At 38.3% G+C, this 20,025-nt stretch overlaps 1 long non-coding RNA gene across 1 annotated transcript in view; it reads left to right on the forward strand.

Moving 5' to 3' along the window:
• Window positions 1–237: 237 nt before the first annotated feature.
• Window positions 238–20,025, forward strand: part of LOC142358818 (uncharacterized) — a 116,922-nt gene continuing 97,134 nt past the window's right edge. Inside the window, exon 1 of the long non-coding RNA XR_012761878.1 lies at window positions 238–306. This is a non-coding gene — a long non-coding RNA (uncharacterized LOC142358818). The remainder of the gene's footprint in view (window positions 307–20,025) is intronic.

Genomic DNA, 20,025 nt, shown 5'->3' on the forward strand with positions numbered 1-20,025 from the left:
AATTCATGTAAGATTTTTAATATTTTACTATACTCCTCATTCTTCTTCCCAGCTATGATTTTTGAGATTTGTTTGTCACTATTCTCTATTTTTCTGCTGTAGACAGTGTTTGTGGGCTATGGCAACCAATCCCCTTGGGCTTTCTTTTGCTTTAATTTGCATAAACACAGGCATCATATGAATATTCAGTGAGTGGCTTTGCATTAAGTAAGTGCCCTTAATCTGCTTTTCAGTTCAGTTTTATTGGTTGCACGCACAGTCAGTTATTTCATCCAGAAAATCTGAGGGCCCTACAAAGCTAACCAGGTAAGGATTGCAATTCTTTGATGCAATTAATGAAGGAGCATTATCATTGATTGTATAGATTCTGGGGATGGCGCACAGATTGCTAGTTTGCGTAGGAGAGGCTGCGCATGTATTTTTTTTTATTATTATTGTTATTGGTTTTGTTGTTCTTGTTGTTATTAACCCATGATAGCCAAGTGGGCACATGCTTCTGTAATTTGCATAAACATCAACTCTTACTGAATAATGCATAAGGGTTATTTTAAACACTGGGCTCCTAGTGTGGCGGGCTGTATAGCAGTGTGGTTTGATTGGCTCTGCCACATTTTCATCATCATCAAATATTCCTATAATATGAAAGCCACTAAAGAAGCTGAACTGAATGTACAGTATTTGTTTTTTGAAAATGTCGGCTATCTTTTCAAAGAAAATTGCACAGATCTCCCCCTACACCCTCCCCAGCTATTAATGCTTCTACCTTTGCATGAAAAACATGTTATGAGCTTGATTGTGGCCACTGTTTGGAGCTTTGACCAGTGACCCCTGAGATTCTTGGGGAAGGCAGCAGCAGCAGCTGTATTTGTCTTTAACTTGCATAAACATGAGCAACATGTAAATAAGAAACCATGGCTTTGGCACACAATGTGCACCCTCCCCTTCGCACACTGGAGATCTCTCCACTCACCTCCGTCTAAACAGGGATGTGATCTGGAAAAGGAATAATTACACAGTAAATAAGTTATTTATAATGCTGGTTTGATTTTTCTGCTATCTAAAATGTTGTTTGAGAAGGAGGACTGGAAGGAGGGATACCTCTTCATAAACTAGGGAAAGGCAATTATGAAAGGGTTAATTGAGGACTCGGCACTTGGGAAACAGGGCATAGACAGTCAAAGCTAGTTTAGGCATTTAAATTACTGGAGATAATTACCAATGTTCTCCTTATTCTTAGCTTAGTACTCGGCGTTTGTTAGTGTCTTAAAATGAGCCATTAGGGGATGAAATAATCACATCTAAAACTTGTTTGTTACAAACGGTTCTTACTCAGAAGCTGGTAGACATGCTGGCTCTTGGGGCAGTCAGTGTCCCAGGCAAAATATAATGTATGTGAGCACCAAAGATGGTCAAATGGGAAAGGAAAATTAATAAAATGGAGTCATGATACATGATAAGAGTTACTGTAAAAGCCATATTAAATGATATGCGTAATCAGAACACCTCAGTTAAACTGTATCAAATACAGCAATGCATGCATTTCACAAACAATAATAAGGAATACTGAGTTGTCTGTGGCTTCGGACTATAGGTAGAACCTTTAAACCTGAAATGGATTAATTGTAACAATGCCGCATTACTAAAATTACACATTACATTGACTCCAGGCGACCTGGAGTAATACGATGCAGACGATGGGAAGCTGATGTGTTTTCTGCCATGTAATAATCTCTAATGAGAAGATATTGAATAAAGAATGCATCTTCACTGCTGTTATCAACAGTTCCTGCGAATCTAGTGCAAGCCAAAACCTGGGGGTACAAAGGAAAATGCAAAATTGCCTTGTTTGGTTTTGTTGCTAGTTTTCTCATTTGGGGTAATGTTATTTCTTCAAACAAATATTTGTGCTATTTCTTAAATGACATCAAAGGAATATTTTCAGACTTCCTATCAGAGAGCCTGCCAGAAGCATGTTTTGTTATTTATTTGACCTACTTGTCCATTTTTGTTCTACCTTTTCCCTTTAAATCAGTGCCTGGTGTTTTGAAGGGGAAACAGGAAAGTGGATTAAAGCTTAAGATGTAATAATATGAGGAAAGACAAAATATGTCTCATGATTAGATGCACATGTTCAAGAAATGTTACATTTTATGCAGAATTATTAAAACTAATTTTAAGTTTACATCTCCTGCCAAGTACACTTAATCAAATCTTTCAGGTTTTAGGAAGTTCACTGTGCATTTAATCATCAGTCATTAAATGTTTAGAACGATAATAAATGCCAAGCAATTTTTAATGCACTATAGGGATTGTAGGGCTGGTAGTTTTACGAGTATGCTTATCCTAGACCTAGAAGACTTACCAAAGAAATGATATGAAGAATATCTGTGTTAGTAAATATATTATTACCAGGTGGTTATAAGATGTAGGACCTCATTCTGTGCTTTGGTGTTTGGCTTTCTCCACAGTGAAAAGACAACAACTCGCTAATATCCTGACAAAACTGTATTTTACCTGTGACTGTTATTGTTGCTGCTTAGGTGAAATTTCTACAGGTAGTGTGGGGATTTTACATGTAAGAAGGACTTTAGGACTGAGCCTTTGTTGGTGGTTTCTGAAGAGCAGATCATGTCCTTGTTGACACAGCAGAAGGGAAAGCAGATTCTGCCTGAAGCATTTTCTGATTAAAAAAAAAAAAGGACAGCAAGCACAATGTAATTGTCCATAATGAGATGGGAAGAAGTACATGGTGGGAACGGCCTTAATGTCTTCTCTGAGCTAGAATGCTATGAAAGTTGGAAGCCCAACCCTCCAGGCTGGGTGCTTGGGGATAACCATGACAAACACATCCCTCCTGCATGCACCCAGGCTGGGCCAAGAGACCTGCTTCACTAACTCCTGAACATCTTTGAAATACCCATCGCCAGTCCCTGTAAAAACACAGCAGTTTCAGTTTCACCTTAGAAATGAAACCGCCATATAGGATAAGAGTGGGACTTGTCTGCTTTGTACAAGACGGATCAGAAATAAAACAGTGCTTGGCCTCATAGGTCCTGCTGGTATTCTTTTATTTTTCCCCTCTATGGGAAATATATAATTACTGGAAGCATATGGTTAATAACTATGATCGGAAAGTGAACTTTGAACTTAATTCATCCTTAACTGCCCAGTGAGGTGGGCCAGCAATGCATGTATTTTAATCCAGCTCTTCTTATAGGTCTTTAATTGAAAAGGCATAAAAACAAGAAGAGAATCTGAATACAAATGTTGCTGCTTCGACCTTCTTTGCTCCTGCAGTCCTTGTGATGGTGCACTCCTGCTTCTCCAGGCTGACCACAGAGCGCAACAAAGCCTGTATTTAAAGTAATGGAAAAATCTGTGGGGATAAAAAGGGAGCAAACAGGCTTGCGGGCTTTCTGTACAAGTTTTAAAAAAAAGGAAAAGAAAAACTCTTTTTCATTTTTCATTGTGAGCAACCTTTAGCCAGGCACAGTATCACTGATTTGTTTGCTGTGCTGGAGAGCCGTAGGACTGAGCCCTGAAAAGCAAAATAATAGCTTGAGATGAAGCAATAAATCAGGATGCTGATTCGCCTCTGTCTCACACCAATTTTACACCTGTGTAACACCATTGACATTAGCAGTGGCATTGCTGACTTACCTTCAGGAAAGGAAGAAGAAAAGGAAGCTTTGAAGTTTTTACAGTTTTCCCAGAGACAAAAAAAATCCCACAGGTAGTCACTTTGAATGTGTCACTGTAGCCCTTGGTACAAACCACAGACTTACAACGCATGCAGCCCGAGTGTGTTTCACCTTTATGCATTCCAAAAAAACAACACTGCACCGACGCCCAGCAGAGAGGTTCTTGCCCAACCATTTACCCACACTACACTGCCTACCTTAATGTATTTGTATGCATTTAATCTTCCACAAATTATTCTCTCATCTCTTCCATCAACATCAAAAATCTTAGTAGTTTTGAAGATGTTTTGCTGCAAACCAGGATTCTTGGTCCTGGTAATCAGGATTCAGAATGAAAGTGCTGACAGATTATTAACAACAGAAAAAAAAGGATGAATGAAAATAAAAGGATGCACTTTTACACAGTGAATGGGTTGTTAGCATATCCAGAACTGCAAGGTGGATCAGACCCACAGAATTTCTGTTCCTTTAAATATCATCCGCGTAAGTTATTATTATTATGAGGAGCAAAGCAGGGCATATTAGACAAAAAAATATTTCAAATGTATGTTGGCATGATACTACAGGAACAAAAGGCTAACAGCCTTGGGTTCTGTACAACCAGTTTTTACACTTGTGGAATAAACGTGTTTTCTACAGCAGAAAAAGAGAGAAAAGTTCAAACTTTAAAAAGCCGCTATGGATATTTTCAGGTCACATCTTCTGTTTTCGTTCAGAACTTTATCTCATGGCTCTTGTTTTTGGGTGTTAAGGAGTGGGAAAAGTACTGGAGGAGGTGCCTTTCAAGTGTGATTTTCAAAAAGCATTTAAAAACACCATTAGAGTCAGCTTTCTATTTTATCGGATAGTCAAAAAGAGATCTGCCAGGCTGAACCTGAGTCAATGCAGCGGAAGAATTTCAATTTAGCAAGTGCAGTTTTTCATTCTTCACTTGGCTATGGTTTGCCTGAGAAGTCCTGGAGAAGTCATTTCAGCGCCTGTGCTCTCCTCCTCCAGTGACCGTGATGGGGAGGGCTGCTCTTCGTTTAGTTTTTGCCACTGAATGCCTCTGGTGGGGCTTCATTGCACTTGTGGTTGTGTCTGTAAATCATGGAACAGGGACCAAGTTGTCCTCCCGAGCCTGTTTTCCTGGGAAAAAGCATGGAGAATGGGGTCTGGTTTGAGAACGGTTGGCTGCCTGCTGGTCTCTGGCCCTTCAGGAATTGTGAAGGAAATATAATACCTCTTATAACTCAGCCCCAGGTACCAGTGGGCACTGGTATTGAGATGGGGCTGGGGTATGGAAGGAGGTTCCCATACACCCTCAGGCACTGGTCTCACCCCTCTGCAGTCAGAAATATCATCCTTCCAGATCAGGATGTGCCCATGGGAGGACTTCTGTAGGATGATCTTCCAGTTTTCCTCCACTCTGATGACACTTCAGTGGCTCTCTCACCTAAATAGAAGCAGGTGTCCCCTCGCACGTGTTGGAGGGAGTAATTAATTCATCTTCACTCATCACTTTGGGGATGTGAAGAACTGCATCATTGCTAAGTGTTAGAGTTATTTTGGCTTAGGATTACATGAATCGTTTTCTGGTTTTGCCAGGGTCCGCAATTTATTCAGTGCAAGCTGGTACTCTCTTTGGTAACGAGTGATGACTTCGCAGTAATATGTAATGGTTTTGTTATTACTGTTCAGGGCCTGATGACAGACCCAGAAGATCTCACAGAATTAATTTCATGGAAGGGAGGATTGGGGCCCATTATGATATGAGTACACAAAGTCCAGATGTTTGGTTAGTAGGAGACAGCTCACCAAATTCATTTTGAATGTGGACCTAGGCTGATGGAGGAAAGAGAGTCACCTGCAGTCGACATGGACTGCCTGAGGACTGAAGACCATCTCCTTCCTGAGCACTCGGTTTCTATTTGGGGAAATAATAGAAATCTGCTCATTCGTCCAAAAGTGGCATGTACCGTATTACATTTATTCATCTAAAGCACCCTAAGAAAATCTGATTCCTAAGGCAAAAATAAGTAGCCTTATATGTTTATGACATCATTTGCTATGTTTCACAAATAAGAACAGACTTGTTCCCAAATGTTATTATTTCTTGGTTTTGTAGTGTAATTGTACTGCATTACATTAAAAAATTATGTGTAAATGTTTATACCTGTGCATCATTACAGATGTACAGAACATGATGGGGCATGTGCTAAGTCAATACATAAGCACCAACATCACATAATTGGCAATTTTCCTTGCCACCATATGATTTTGCTTATCTGTTTATATACACGGTTTATTTTTTTAACAAACTGAAATATATCAATAGCAATGACTCCTCTTTGTATAATGTTGTCAGAGTCCTCGTTTTATATAGTAAAGCAAAGTCCAATACAGCTTTACCCAATCTCTTTATTCACAATACCACAGATGAAAAGAAAACAAATAAGAAAACCCATAAAAATATTTCCTAGAAATATTCTTGCTTTACCATTATTTTAAGATTTTGCTTTAGAATTCAGTGTATTCTCTGTACTTCAGAGTATTAACTTGTCACACAATCTCATTCTGATTTTTCAGCAAGGGAAGTAACTTAAACATTCTTGTCCCGAGTTTATCAACAACAAACAAACAAAATCCAAAAAATAACACTAATAAATAGTATTGCTTCCTCCCTATGGCCCCTGTGCAGTCCTCATTGCTCTCCTTGCAGCATTGATCCTGAAGGCTAAAGAATGAAGAATATAAATGTCAATATTAATAATTTATTTAGCATTTGCAGTTTATTTACTGCAACTGCATTCAGGTAAATATTCTGTGTACAAGGGATGAACGGCCTACGAAAAGCTAGAGTATTTCAGTCTTCAGCATAGACATCTGGGGAGAGAAGAAACTCAGGAATAAGCTTTCGGGTAAATCTAGATTCTTAGAGCAAAGAGATCAACTTCCAAATGCAAAATTCAAAATCTTAGAAAGGGAAGGAAGAATCATATATGTGCATCTCTTCTGAAGGCAAGCTAATGAAAGCGTAATTCGATGTCAAGCTGTTTAACACGTTTGTATTAAACAATTAAAAGGTGTTTCCACAGGACATTAACTTCAAAATACTTCTGTAGCTTTTCTCACAGATTTTAAAAAGAGATTGTTAAACCCAAGGAGAAAATATGTTCACCCGTATTTGCCAATAATCTGGGAAGTTTCTCCTAATTTAGTAAACAAAATACTGTCCTTCTCTTGACACAGTTATTTAGCCTGTTCAGTTCCATAAAGGACAGGTGATGCCTGGGAGATAGTTCTAACATGTAACTCTGCCTGTCTACTGTCCATTTGTTCTCTCTTTATGGACTGAATACCAAACAGTGCTGAATACTTGAAACTGATGTCAGCATCTTCAGAATCCAGCCCAAAATTACTCAATTAAATTGCTCAGGAAGACAATCTGATTCTTCAGTCCTTGATCTACATTCAGCCTGTATTCTCTACCTTGAAATTATAAGATATCTTCTGAAATATTACAGCGATTCCAACACTAGACACACAACCTGAGCAAACAGACTTATCCGAGAGGCAGGGTAGGTTGTAAACTTTTAAAAATGAAGGAGATTCTTTTTTCCAAATGGAGGTCTCTAAAGAGATGAGAAAAAAATAGGGAAAAACACATTGCCCTGAGCTTTGGTGTGCTGAGATTGAAAATTAGCATGATGTCATGCAGTGCAGAGCACCCAAACTGATTTCCTGGGCAGTAAATTATAAACAATGAATTTGCTCGTAGGTTGTGGGGTCTGTACTCACAGCAGCTTTGCTTTGGTGGAGGGCTTGAAACAGAGACCAGCAGGGACATTGGCAAGGACAGGGAGTGAAATGACACCTGCAGGTTTGGCTAATGACCTCTGAAGGGGATGCCAACCAGTAGTTTTCCCGTCTTGGATGAAAAGAAAGCAAAAGAAAAGAACTGAAAAAATCCCAGAAGCATCCCACTGTGCCTGGAGACTCAAGATTCATTGAACCACACAGATTTTACCACATTGGTTGTCCTTCTGCCTTTCAGAGATATTTAGGTTTCATGCAGGCTGGGGATAAACCGGCAACATCTTTTCAGCATAGGCAAAGAAAAGGTGTCAGTCTGCTAGAATTCATTTATTATTCATCTAATCTGCTATAATTCATCTATAAATCTGCTCTCTCTAAATACCATGGATGTATTTCTGACAGCATGTGAAAGACAAAGATTGGGAGAGTGATAGTAGAAATGTTAAAAAAAAAATCAGAGCAAATGCAATGAAAATAAAATAAGTTGGATTTAATAAGAGAACATAACTTCCAGGACCCCAGCCCAAAATGAGGCTTCAGCTAAGGCTGTCAGTGGCCCCTCAGAGGAATGTGTGGTGGGCTTTTTACCGTCCATGAGACCTCATTATAGCACCGCACACAAATAGACCAACGTTTTAAACAGCTTCAGATGTACCAAAACAGGCTGGGAGTACTGAGTATTCTCACTTTTAAAGCAGGATGCTCGGCTTTTCATATGAGTTATCTAGATATCATCAGAAATGGAGACGTGCATGGAGAAGGGGAGAGAGAGAGAGAGAGAAGCATTTCAGAAAACTGGTAGCTTTGTGGATGAGTTGAAAGCAGAAGCAAAATATATTAAAAATACCAGAGAGAGATATGCACGGAAATATGGAGAACCTGGTGATTAAGGGTGTTGTCAATAGGCTCTGACAGTAGGCATGCTCTGAGAGAGCAGGTATTTCAAATACAGATACTATAATACTGGAAAGATAAACACATATCTCTAGTGACTCCCCCATTGGGTTTGACTAATTTTACCCCAATCATCCTCCAGTCAATGAAATGATCTCTTAAGGTGGTGTTAGTGGTTATTCCATGAGCAGCACCAACTCTCTGATTTTGGTGGTCTGATCTGCCTTAAACAGGTGTGCTCTGTGTTTTATATTTAAATATCTGGCAGATAAGCTTGAGGCTGGAGGCAGGGGATGTTGGGTACCAAGACTGGAGGCTCCTGTGTTTTGAGTGAAGCCTCTTTGGAAGGAACTCCTTTCACAGAGCCACTTCTCAGATGAAGTAACACTGAAGAGGCAAAGCCTGTTGTACCTTGGTCCGTTAATCAATTAATTAGGGTGACTTGCTCTGGCCATGGTCGGTAACATATGATCACATCCAGAATAGTAATTTTTGAATCATTTCACATGCGTACAGCTGTGCTTTGTATATACCATCCTGCTTTGTTCTTCTCAAGTAGAGTTAATGAGAGAGTGTTTTTAATTCAAACAATTTAGATACAGTTGCTGTAGTATTTTCACCTCCCCAACCTAAGGTAGGTTTACGCTATAATTATACCTAAAAGTGCTTAATTTGCCCATTCTGTTTAAGAAAATGGTGACCAAGCTGAGAATGAGAGTTATAGGGAGGCTGTCTTTCCTCTTCAAAAAGCACTATATTGTAGCAGCATAGAACTCTTTAAAATGCTGATATTCTTGTCACAAGCCCACTTAGTATAGTGAATAGCTTTATAGTATTATATTATTATTTTACAGTCAGTTAAGACAATTATTGAAATTAAAAAAAGCAAACCCCAAACACCTTCGCAATAGGCACTTTAAAAACACCTAGTGGTTGACTGTTGACTGGCTGTGTTTCTGCAATATAAAAATACTGAAGAGATCTTTTCCTTATTGCGTATTAAAATGTTTACTCTTAAGCAGAGAATTTTGTAGTAACGTTTTACAGAGCAGAATACACCACCACATTCAATATTTCTCCAGAGCAGGCAATGTTTGCCTCAGCACATTACAAACATGTACAGAAGCGCAGTGGTAAATACAATCCCAGGCCAGACCTCTGTATTGAGATCTATTCCTTTGACTCCTAAAGCCTCTGGACAGTTTTTGTTGACAACAGTGTTTTCTTCTGATCAGAAAGTGAGAGTAATGAAAGTACTGGATGACTTTCAAAAAATGTACTGTGAAAAAGTGTCTGGTAAAATAATTTCTGGGAATTTTTTTTTTTAAATGTATTTGTTGATATTGTTGATAGTAAGCTGATGCTGATCTTTCATGCCTACACTTTGGCCATTCTCCAACATTAGCAAGGATTTGTGTTACATATTTTGAGCATAAGCATATAATCACATTGAGTTTGACTTGTAAACATGTACACGCAAATCCAGTGAAACATGTTAATGGTGACCAGCTTTTAAACTTCTTTATTCTGCTAAAGAAAATACTGACCTTGTCAGAGCTCCTTGTGACACATAAGTGAAAGTAATTTCCAAAACAGGCCTACTGAGTAAAAATTTGGAAAAAACGTAAAACCAGTAATAGATGTTAACATTTAGGTTTTGAGAGTTGTTAAGCTTCTCACAGTTTTCTGTGCCCAGCTGTTGACATAACATTAGCCACACTGCTGAAAACTAGGCACCGGGGTGCTTCTCTTCAAGTGTCATAAAGCAGTGACTTGCGTGTCGTATTTGTGGGTGGAGGTCCTGCTTAGGCTGTGTTTGGCTTCACTGTGGTGCCAGCTCTGCAGCTAAGTCAATATGGATTTTCATAATGGAGTGAAACCCTCTTGTAATGAACTCTGGTTCATCACTGTGAAAAGTGCCCTCTGTTTACAATGAAACATCGCATAAGTCCCATCATTTTAGTAACAACGATTGTCTCAGCAGCTACAACTCATCTTTAGAAGTAATAAAACTTAACCACAGATAACGACTTCAGTTAATGCTTCTCCATCACAGTGTGCTTAAATATAAAGATATTTTAATTTAATCCTTAGTGTTTTCCTTTTCCGGTCAGTAATCTTAGGACTGTATCATTTTCTTCAACGTAATAAAATCCCCTGACTTTTATTTAGCTTCCATTCTTAATGTACCACGTCATATTGTTGCATCATATTATACAGGTGACATACTAGTCAGATACAGCAGTGTTAGCTATTGCTATAATGTAATAGTCTGGTATTTTAACTGTGAGGTCTCCATTGTATTGCTTGAATGCCCTTTTTACTATTAATCTCATACTGTTAGAAAGAAAATCAATAGGGACTTGTGAGTATGGTCTGCTAACATTTTCATATCCTATTGGTCCCATTTTTAGTTCATGATGGCATATGGTTTTGTATATCTCATGGAAGTATCAGAAGAGAGAAGAGGATAGGACTAACGGTTTATAAATAACCTCAGTGATTAAAAAAAGATAGAAAAAAAGAATTGATAATGCAAAGCAACCTCAAAATTGTCTAAATGATCTCTGAATACTTCATGACTTGCTGGCTGACATCTTTGGAAGTTATGTTTATGTTATGAGATGTTTTTCTTTGAGATTTGTGCTTGTGTCTGTCAAATCAGGGACATTTCAAGGACTGACTACTGTATAATACATGTCCTTCTCCCCCCACTTTGCAGGAACAGCAGCCTTCAGAGTGGTTCCTCTGGTGTCCTTCAAAATTCAGAGGATGATACTAATAGACGTCAAATTAGTGTCTTTGAGGCTATGTATGGTGACCTGAGATGCATAAGGGAGATCTGAAATGAGGGATAAATCCCATCTCTGGCCGCTGGAGGCGAGGCCAACGGCATGTGATGCAGGTCCTCAGAGCAAATTCAGCACACATTCGAGGTGTCTCCCAACAAGTCTGAAAGAATAAGAAGAGCAAAATACACTCAGTTTTGCTTATTAAGCACATTTCTATAGATTTATGGCAGATGGGAAGTGTTCAACCTGTATAAGGTACAGCAGCTCTGGCAATCCTGTAGTGTCATACTGATGTTGCCACTGTTGCTGACAACAAAATTTAAGCTTATTTTTCCTATCACCTTCCCTGACAGCAGGACTGATTTTCTGTGAGACACTGCCACTTTGCATAAGCTGGAGATGGGCCCCGGTCCCTACATGTTCGTACTTATGTGCCCGGTTTGTATGAGTAGCTACAACAACTTTCTTAAAACCTACTGTGCGTTGTATATGATTTTGCATTCCAGTTGGGGACATCTTTTTCCAAATGTTTCCCTTAACATTCATCTACATTTCAAAGGATTGGCAAATGCTGTTAGAAAATCCCAGAAACATAAAACATTTTGATTATTTCTGTCATTCTGAAGTGTGATTTAGGCATTTCTCTAATTGGTTTGTGCCACTTATTTAAAAAAAGGTAGAGTTCCTGTGGAGCCTTATATTTTCTTTTTTCCAATGACTACAGGTTTTGTGCCAGGAGACTCTGAAGAGATAACTCTAAGGCTTGGTCCTACGCTTTTCTCTTGTTTGGGGATTGAATAGCCTGGCTGAGAAATGTGACAATAAAGGGGAGAGACAGAGTAACCAAAAGAGAGGTGAGGATGAGAGGTGATTTGATTTGGGAGAAGAGATGAACTCTGCAGAGGACGAGAAACCAACAGGGAGAAAATAATTGCTGAAAAGAGTGAGGAGAGATCCTGTGATGTGATCTTTCTTGTGGCATACATAGGAAGATACCTTATCTTGAAAGCAATGCATTTGCAGAAGATCTTTATACGTGAAGTGGCTGATGAGACAGTTTCTAATTATATGAAAAAGGAAATAATTTCTACATAGCCGTTGCAATTAGTATCTTAACAGAGCAATAGTGAAATCAGCAGTGCAATTTCTCCTGAGCTGTAGCCCTCTGGTACCCTTTTCTCAGTTCTGACTTAAATATCTTTGATACGTGAGGGGTTTTTTCATGAGAAGTATTAAAATTGTCTCAAAACATGCAGTGAATGATGTTATGTTAGTACAGCAATGACTTATCACACCATCAATAAATGGAAACACCTCATTGTCCTTCAGGCAGATGTTGTTAAAGCAGAGCAACATCTGCTATTAAAGAAAGCTTTTGGTTGAGACAGAGAATCATAGAATCATGGAATGATTTAAGCTGGAAAAGACCTTTAAGTTCATCAAGTCCAAACGTTGACCTACCACTGCCAAGCCCACCACTAAACCATGTCCCTAAGCACCATGTCTACACGTTTTTTAAATAACTTCAGGGATGGGGACTCCACCACTGCCCTGGGCAGCCTGTTTCAATGTCTGACCACTCTTTCAGTAAAGGAATTTTTCCTAATACCCAATCTAAACCTCCCCTGACGCAACTTGAAGCCATTGCCTCTCGTTCTATCACTAGTTACTTAAGGAGAAAAGACCAACATCCACCTCACTACAACCTCCTTTCAAGTGGCTGTAGAGAGCAATAAGGTCTCCCCTTAGCCTCCTTTTTCCAGACTAAACAGCCCCAGTTCCCTCAGCCACTTCTCGTAAGACTTGTGCTCTTGACCCTTCACCAGCCTCATTGCCCTTCTCTGGACACACTCCAGCAACTCAATGTCCTTCTTGTAGTGAGGAGCTCATATCTCACTACTGAAGGTCTTTCCCTCTAGCAAACCACCAGCAGATACGGTGGTGTTACTCCAGATGTCTGTGTCTCACCTGTGTTGTTCATGGGACGCCGCTAAGAGGTTAAAGTTTGCACCTTGGGAAGGGGACTCATTCACTTTGCACATGCTGTCATCAGAAATATTTGCTCTGCTCAGAATGAGGACCTTGAAATAAGGCATTTTCACTTGACAAAGACAAAAGAGCTTTTCATGCACTTTGGAGGATTACTAGCTTATAAATAAGGGAGTCTGATAACGGGAGAAGGCCCCTGGAGCAGGCACTTATTGCTACCACATACGGTGTCACATCTCATTTAACCTAGTCAAGCTCAGGCTTGTACTGGGGAGAACAGACAGCTGTTTTACTCTTGATATAGTATATTTAGTTGCATGCAGAATAGTTCCCCATTCCTTTATGGGGGCAAAAATCTCTTAGCTGCACACAGTCTTTCCCCAGAAGTGTATTTTTACCTGAAATCCTGATCTGATATACAAAACTGTGGCACAATAACATTAGCTGTAAGCTTCAGCAGGAAATTAATGTCCGTTAATTCAAAAGGGTTTTTAAATATTATAAACCCATATTTAAATAATCCAAGTGTATGATTTAGACAGACCACTTCAAGCATCATCCCTCAGATATTCCTGGTCTCCTTTTTTGCTCTCAAATAATTATTCATTGCTTCAGTGCATTATAATAAACCCTGGATAACTCAGGGCTCCATTAATCTGGGCACTGTGCATGAAAAAAGAAGGAGGAGCAAAGAAAAGAAGAGAAAAAAAAAATCCAGCCCACATTCCTGAGATCATACCACATAGATGTGAGGAATCTACATTAAATAAACCTAAATAAAAGGCTTAAATGAATTTTGATTTATAATAGGTCATATTATATATTCATTTTTCATCTTTATCTCAGCAAACTTCAATCGAAGTCAGTAAGAACTTGACCTGATAAAAAGAGTCTTTGCCTGCGGTTTATCACTGTCTTATCTGAACATGTCACGAACACTGAAGAATTAAATCTGATATTACTCACATCAAGAAGGTATCACTTGTCCTGTCTTCAAGAAAGACTGGAAACACACTATGGAAATGATCTCTCCAAGAAAATCAAGTATTTTGTAGCATACAATATTTGGCTCCCAATCATTTACATTAAGAATCCAAAGATTTTTCCTCCTTTGTGAGCCGGGCTAATTTTAAGGGTTGTATTTCTTGAAGACAAAAGAGATGGTAGCCTCAGCCACCAAAGCAGTAAAGCGACACCTCAGAGGGAAAGGCTTTACTGCTGTTTATTTTCCTTTACTGATTCCTCCCTCATCACAAATGCCCAAAATATATTTTGTTATTTTCACAAAATGGGTTCCTAGTCTTTTGTCTCAAAAGCATGCAGAAAGTAGATGAGGAAATCAGCAAAGGGCTGTAGCTATCCCTTTGACCTTCCCTGGATTTTTGTTGTGTTTAATTGTTGAAGAGACAGCCCAAAAAGTGGCCAATGCTGAGAATCAAAATCATTGCCCATGGATATTCATTAGCTGCTTCTCATACAGGATTCACAGTGGGTTTTGCCAGTTTATGAGGAAAAGTAAAAAATACCACAAAGTTTGCCATTTAAACCCAAAACTGAAGTTTTCAAGACTCTCAGCACTTCTGTACTGTAAGCACCAGACTGTGCTTATGCTGGGTTTGCACTGGTTTCATTCCAGTAAATGGATGCCCTGAAATGACAATAAAGACAAAAGAAATTTGGAGAAGCTCAGAAAGACACAGGAATCATCCTTAGCCGTTCTGCTCAGAGATAAGCATGTGGGTGAAAGAAGAGCAGTGTCTGTACGATACAAAGCTCATTTCTATTCACTTTTTGGGAATCTCATCATGGCAATGAGTTTTTTACTGAACATGTCTGGTGCTTTATTTTTCAGTCTATGCAAAACCAGTTTCCAATACATCTTTTATTATTTATCCAAATTCAAACACTTGCTATGGAAGAGTAAGGTAAACATGAGAAATTCGGCATCACAGGTGTAAGGACATGAAAATATATGGAAGACCAGTGTTGAAAATAGACAAACAAACAAACCCCTAATTTGCGTAAGGTAACATAAGAAAGGAAAACAAGTATTGTCAAGCAGAGTATAAGAAGAGGAGGATCAAAAGATGATGTCTAGTTTCCCTCTAAACCTGCTGAGACAGAGTGGACAAGGGAAATGAACATATCCTAGTTTCTGGAGGGAGCCTCCTGGCTGCAGGTGAGGAATCTTCCTGATGCAGTCCAGTGATAAATTTTCTGGAAAATGAAGATAATCTAGATCTCCCAAGCTACTGAAACACTTTTAAAACTAAGAGTTAAGATATATTTAAAAGTATAAATAAAGCATTTCATGGATTTATCCATGGTTGCAGAAATGAATTGTTCAGTATCAATTATAAACCAAATATTAATGCTGAGTGAATAATTCTCAGTTAATATTTTATGCAATGAAATTAGTTCATTTCGCTGCTTGTAGAATATCCTAATTTTCTTTTTCTAATTTGATTCAATGTGACATCCTCACTAGTGTTTTGGCAAATTTTATTGCCGTCTCTCCTTGAACTGCTCAAAAATGGATCTCTCTATACTCATGGTTTAATGTTTAGGTTCCTTGTGATTGGGCAGATTTGTCTCATGCCATTGTGTAATTTGCCTGATCAGATTAGCGCATGGGTTTTTCTTGCATGAATACACAGCTATGGATCTGCCATTCATTTTCTTCACGTATTTGTGCATGCGGGTGTGAAATTCACTTTTTGCAGATACTCATGCAAGTAATATGTGATTGAACGAGTGTTTCTGAAAAACAAACACATGCAGAACCTCATGATGGCTGCAGCAAATTATTAAAATTTAAGAATTCTTAAATTCTCTTAAACGCATTTGCATGAATAATCTCAGGAATTTTCTTCAGGCTTTCTCAGGTTTTCTCTTTTTAAAATTTCTCAGATCAAAACTCTTCTTGAATGTTTATCAGGAGTGCAATTATTGGTTTAGTGCAGCTGCTCTCCTGGAACACTTTGTTCAGTTTTCTTGCATCTGTACAAATTGCCTGAACCCTATTCTTTGCAATGTAACAGCTTTACTGACATTATCATTACCAGCCTGCACATATGAGTGCCTCTTTTTTGAGGTCATTCCTGGAACACATTCACACCACTCTGTGAAGATAAAGGGGAGAAAAATGTGTTAATTCATTTGCCATGGGCAGTTAGTTTACATGTGAAGGATATTGTTCCCAAGAAAACAAAGGCGAAATGTCAGTAAATCACAATACACATCAAGTCAGCTTTACAACAATCATGGGAAGATTTTACTTCTAAGAAAGTGTAGGACTTTTTTTTGCCTACTTATTTTCCTCGTTAGAACATTGACAGAGAATCACTATAAATTCTACGTGTTTCTTATGTAAACCCTTCTGGATTATGGGCTCTTTTTCATCTCAAGTGATCAGCCACAGAGGAAATCTCGGGAGGCGATGCAGCTGTTATATCACCTCACATGACAGTGACGCAGGTTGTCTGTTACCATTGCTGAAAGCTAAAAACAGAGATGCACATTTTAATTTATATACTTGCTTGAAATTCTTACCTTTCTTCTGTCAAAAATTCATTGCCATTACTTGCACCCACAGCTAAATCCCATCCTGAAATGTACAAACTCTCTCCTACCAGCAGAACTGGAGCTTCCTTTCTCACCCAAATAATCCCAGAAATCTGTTTCTGTGAATGTGTAAAAAGGCAGATGTACTTTGAAATGTTTTTCCTGTTTGAAAATTAAACATCTTATGGTTTCACTTTGCCCTTTTCCTCTTAGAAATTCCTCTGCCACCTGTTGGTACCCTATGAAGAAAAATATTTGTTGTGTGGAAAAAAAAATTATTTTGAAGTTCCTTCCTTCATTTTTTTAATTTTTTTTCTTTCAGTCCACACTTTAGCCAAATAAATATTTTTCAGTCTTTCCTGGGGTACTGGCATGGAGTTTCCTCCATATTTCAGCATTCTAAATTATTCTGCATCTGCGTTTTTTTTCTGAGAAATAAGAGATTCTGTTGAGTGCTCATCAAGACATTTCTGGCTAAACCAGTTCCTGAATAGAAATTAATTGACATTAAAAATCTGCAAAATTTGTGATGCAAAACCCGTTTTTTTTTTTTAAGTGATTGCAAACATGTGGTGACATAGCTGTATTGTGCAATCTTGTTCAAATTTCACTATTTTCCAGCACAATTCTGCAGAATGAAAAAGAATACTCTGGCGCAATTCACTTGGCAGTGCAGCATTCACAGTGGCTCAATTTCCCCCTGTTGTACCAGCTGAAGTATCCCTCAAACAGGAGAGGAGCAGTACTTGGAACCCCCAACTTGTCTCTTTTTCAGAACCTCTAGGTCTCATCTCACTGGACTTTCTTGTTAAGGTCTTAAATTTCTGATCATCTTCAAAACTGACTAGTTCTGTTAAGTCAGTGGGAGAAAGTACATATTTTTTCTACTACTAATAAAATATCTTATGTTTTCTGGTGTTTGAATTCTGATTTGTGGCATTTCATAAAATTCTGATGATCTGTGAGATTGCACATTCAACTAGGTTTCAGTAATAGGGTAATTGACTTGTTTCAGAGCTTCTCATTCCCCCAGATTTTATATTCATTTTAAAAAATTATGGGGGAAAAAACCTCCTGACAACTAGAACAACATAAGATTCCTCCACAGAACCGTATCTGGTCTGCAAGGAAGGCTGGCTAATGAAATATTTGATTGCCAAAGTTGTTGAGTTTGCAGCTCAGCTTTTAAAACAAATTAAAACTTTATTTCTGACTGGTACACAATATCAGGTACTGTATTAGGATTTTAAAGTTTCAGTGCAAACATTAAGAAGTTCTGCTACCATTATGTTTTTAAGAGTGTATCTAGTTTCTCTTTTTGATTTAAATGGAGTGTATAATACTTGGGTCCTGATCCAGGGGAACAGAATTTTGCATGACCAAAATATTCGTATTTCAGACTGTGTATATTGCTAAATAAGGTTTTTTGAGAAGTTTAGGACAAGCATCACTCTTCTCTTTTACACTGGGATGAATTTAACCTCATTGGAATTATAATGCTATAAGGGAAATCAGAAATGGCTCCCCAAAGATCCCAGCTGAACTCAAAATAGGGCTTTAACGTGTGTCATTAGGTGACTCCATGCAAGTCTTTGGAGCATGTGGGTGCACTGAATATGTTTCTTTGAAAAAGTTGTCAGGGTTTTTGGTGGTTGGGTCAGTTAGTTTAAATGTGGTGAAACAGATTAACAAAATGGTAGGGAATCAGAACCAGTTTTACTAAGGTACAAACAGTGATCTTAAGGTCAACAAAACAGAAAAAGACAAGCAAAGTAAACACATAATTTGTAGAAGGCTGTTGTCTGCAAACAGTGTAGAAAAAGTGCTTAAAGAATAAATTTATTTATTATGTTTCATTAACTCCTGGTTTACTAGTTTTTCATGCAAGTGGAACAACCATTTTCTAACATGCAAAAGTTAATATAGGATTGGAAAGTCGAAATGGATCCTCCTCTCCTCCCACACTGTCTCCAAAAGTTGAGATGTTATAAACTAGATTTACACCTTCACATACATTAGTCATTGGGATTTCCATCTCCAAATCAATATGAGGTTAATTTACATTGATGATACAACATGTGTGTATGGAATCCAGTGTGAGCTGAGCTTCCTTGTTCCATTTGCCTGGATGGCAAACAAAAGTGTTGATCTTGTGTTGAAAACTCAGCAGCCTGTGGCAGAGCAGTGGCAATTTTCATCAATAAGACTGGGCAGATTTTGTGTTTAACATGAGATACAGAATTAGTGAGTGTGCACATAAAGCCCATACTCCACTTATAAAGTCAGTTGTCAGAATAATGTAACACTCTATGGGAATAACAAAGAGGTTTCAAAAATATCAGTACAAACACTATTTAAATGGATCCATTAATCAATGAGGTAGAATAGGGAAATCAGTGACGAATTTTAAAATGACAGAGTAGGTGAACTGCATTTATAAATATGTCCTAACTTAGAAGAACAGGAAAAGGAACCATAGCTAGTTTGAAAGCCACAAAGAGCTGGAAACCTCACAGGTTAAACTATTGTTAAATAACAGGTGGAAGAATACTTAGAAAAATATGCAGTTTTGAACCAATGAATCGTAAGTTTTTGGGCTATCTATACTCTTAGTTTTAGACGGAACATTGTAGATATACGAAAAAAGAAACAGTAAAATAGGCTTGATGAGGGTAAGGGTGAACTGAATTTACGGTTTACTAAACATGAGAAAGAAGAAAATAGAGTTTTGATTTATGAACATGCTCAGGATTTCATGTTAGTGCATAAAAAATTGAAAGTATTTAGGATCGAGAACAAATAAGAGATATCAGTGATGCTTTAGATGGATGACTGTTAAGGTGAAAAGAGCTAGCATCTCTGCAATCATGAGAGAGAAACTTCTGACATTGGTTATTCAGAACTACTCTCACCTGCTTGTTTGAGTTGTTTAAATGAGAAATGGACTGCTGAAGAATCGTTGTTGCCTGTGTTGCAATTCTGTGCATATTGTACCTAGACATGTACCTCCCAGGATTAAAGTGTGTGGCTAACTGATGAATATTCCCAGTGGGTATGAGCTTAAACAGTATTGTCAGCCAAGGTTCTGACAATGCTGAAGGATGAGGCTGATGGAATAATGGTCATTCATAGATAATCAAGCCAGACTGGTATGAATTTACACCATCCTTCATTAAGGTGCCAAAACTATCAATAAGCATAGCTAGTTGGAAAAAATTAACTATTTTCTGTTTGTGGGATTTGCAGCCTCTTCCATCCCCCAGTTTAATCTCATCCCATTCCCACAA

The sequence above is a fragment of the Opisthocomus hoazin genome, chromosome Z (genome assembly GCF_030867145.1).
Source record: "Opisthocomus hoazin isolate bOpiHoa1 chromosome Z, bOpiHoa1.hap1, whole genome shotgun sequence".
NCBI lineage: Eukaryota > Metazoa > Chordata > Aves > Opisthocomiformes > Opisthocomidae > Opisthocomus > Opisthocomus hoazin.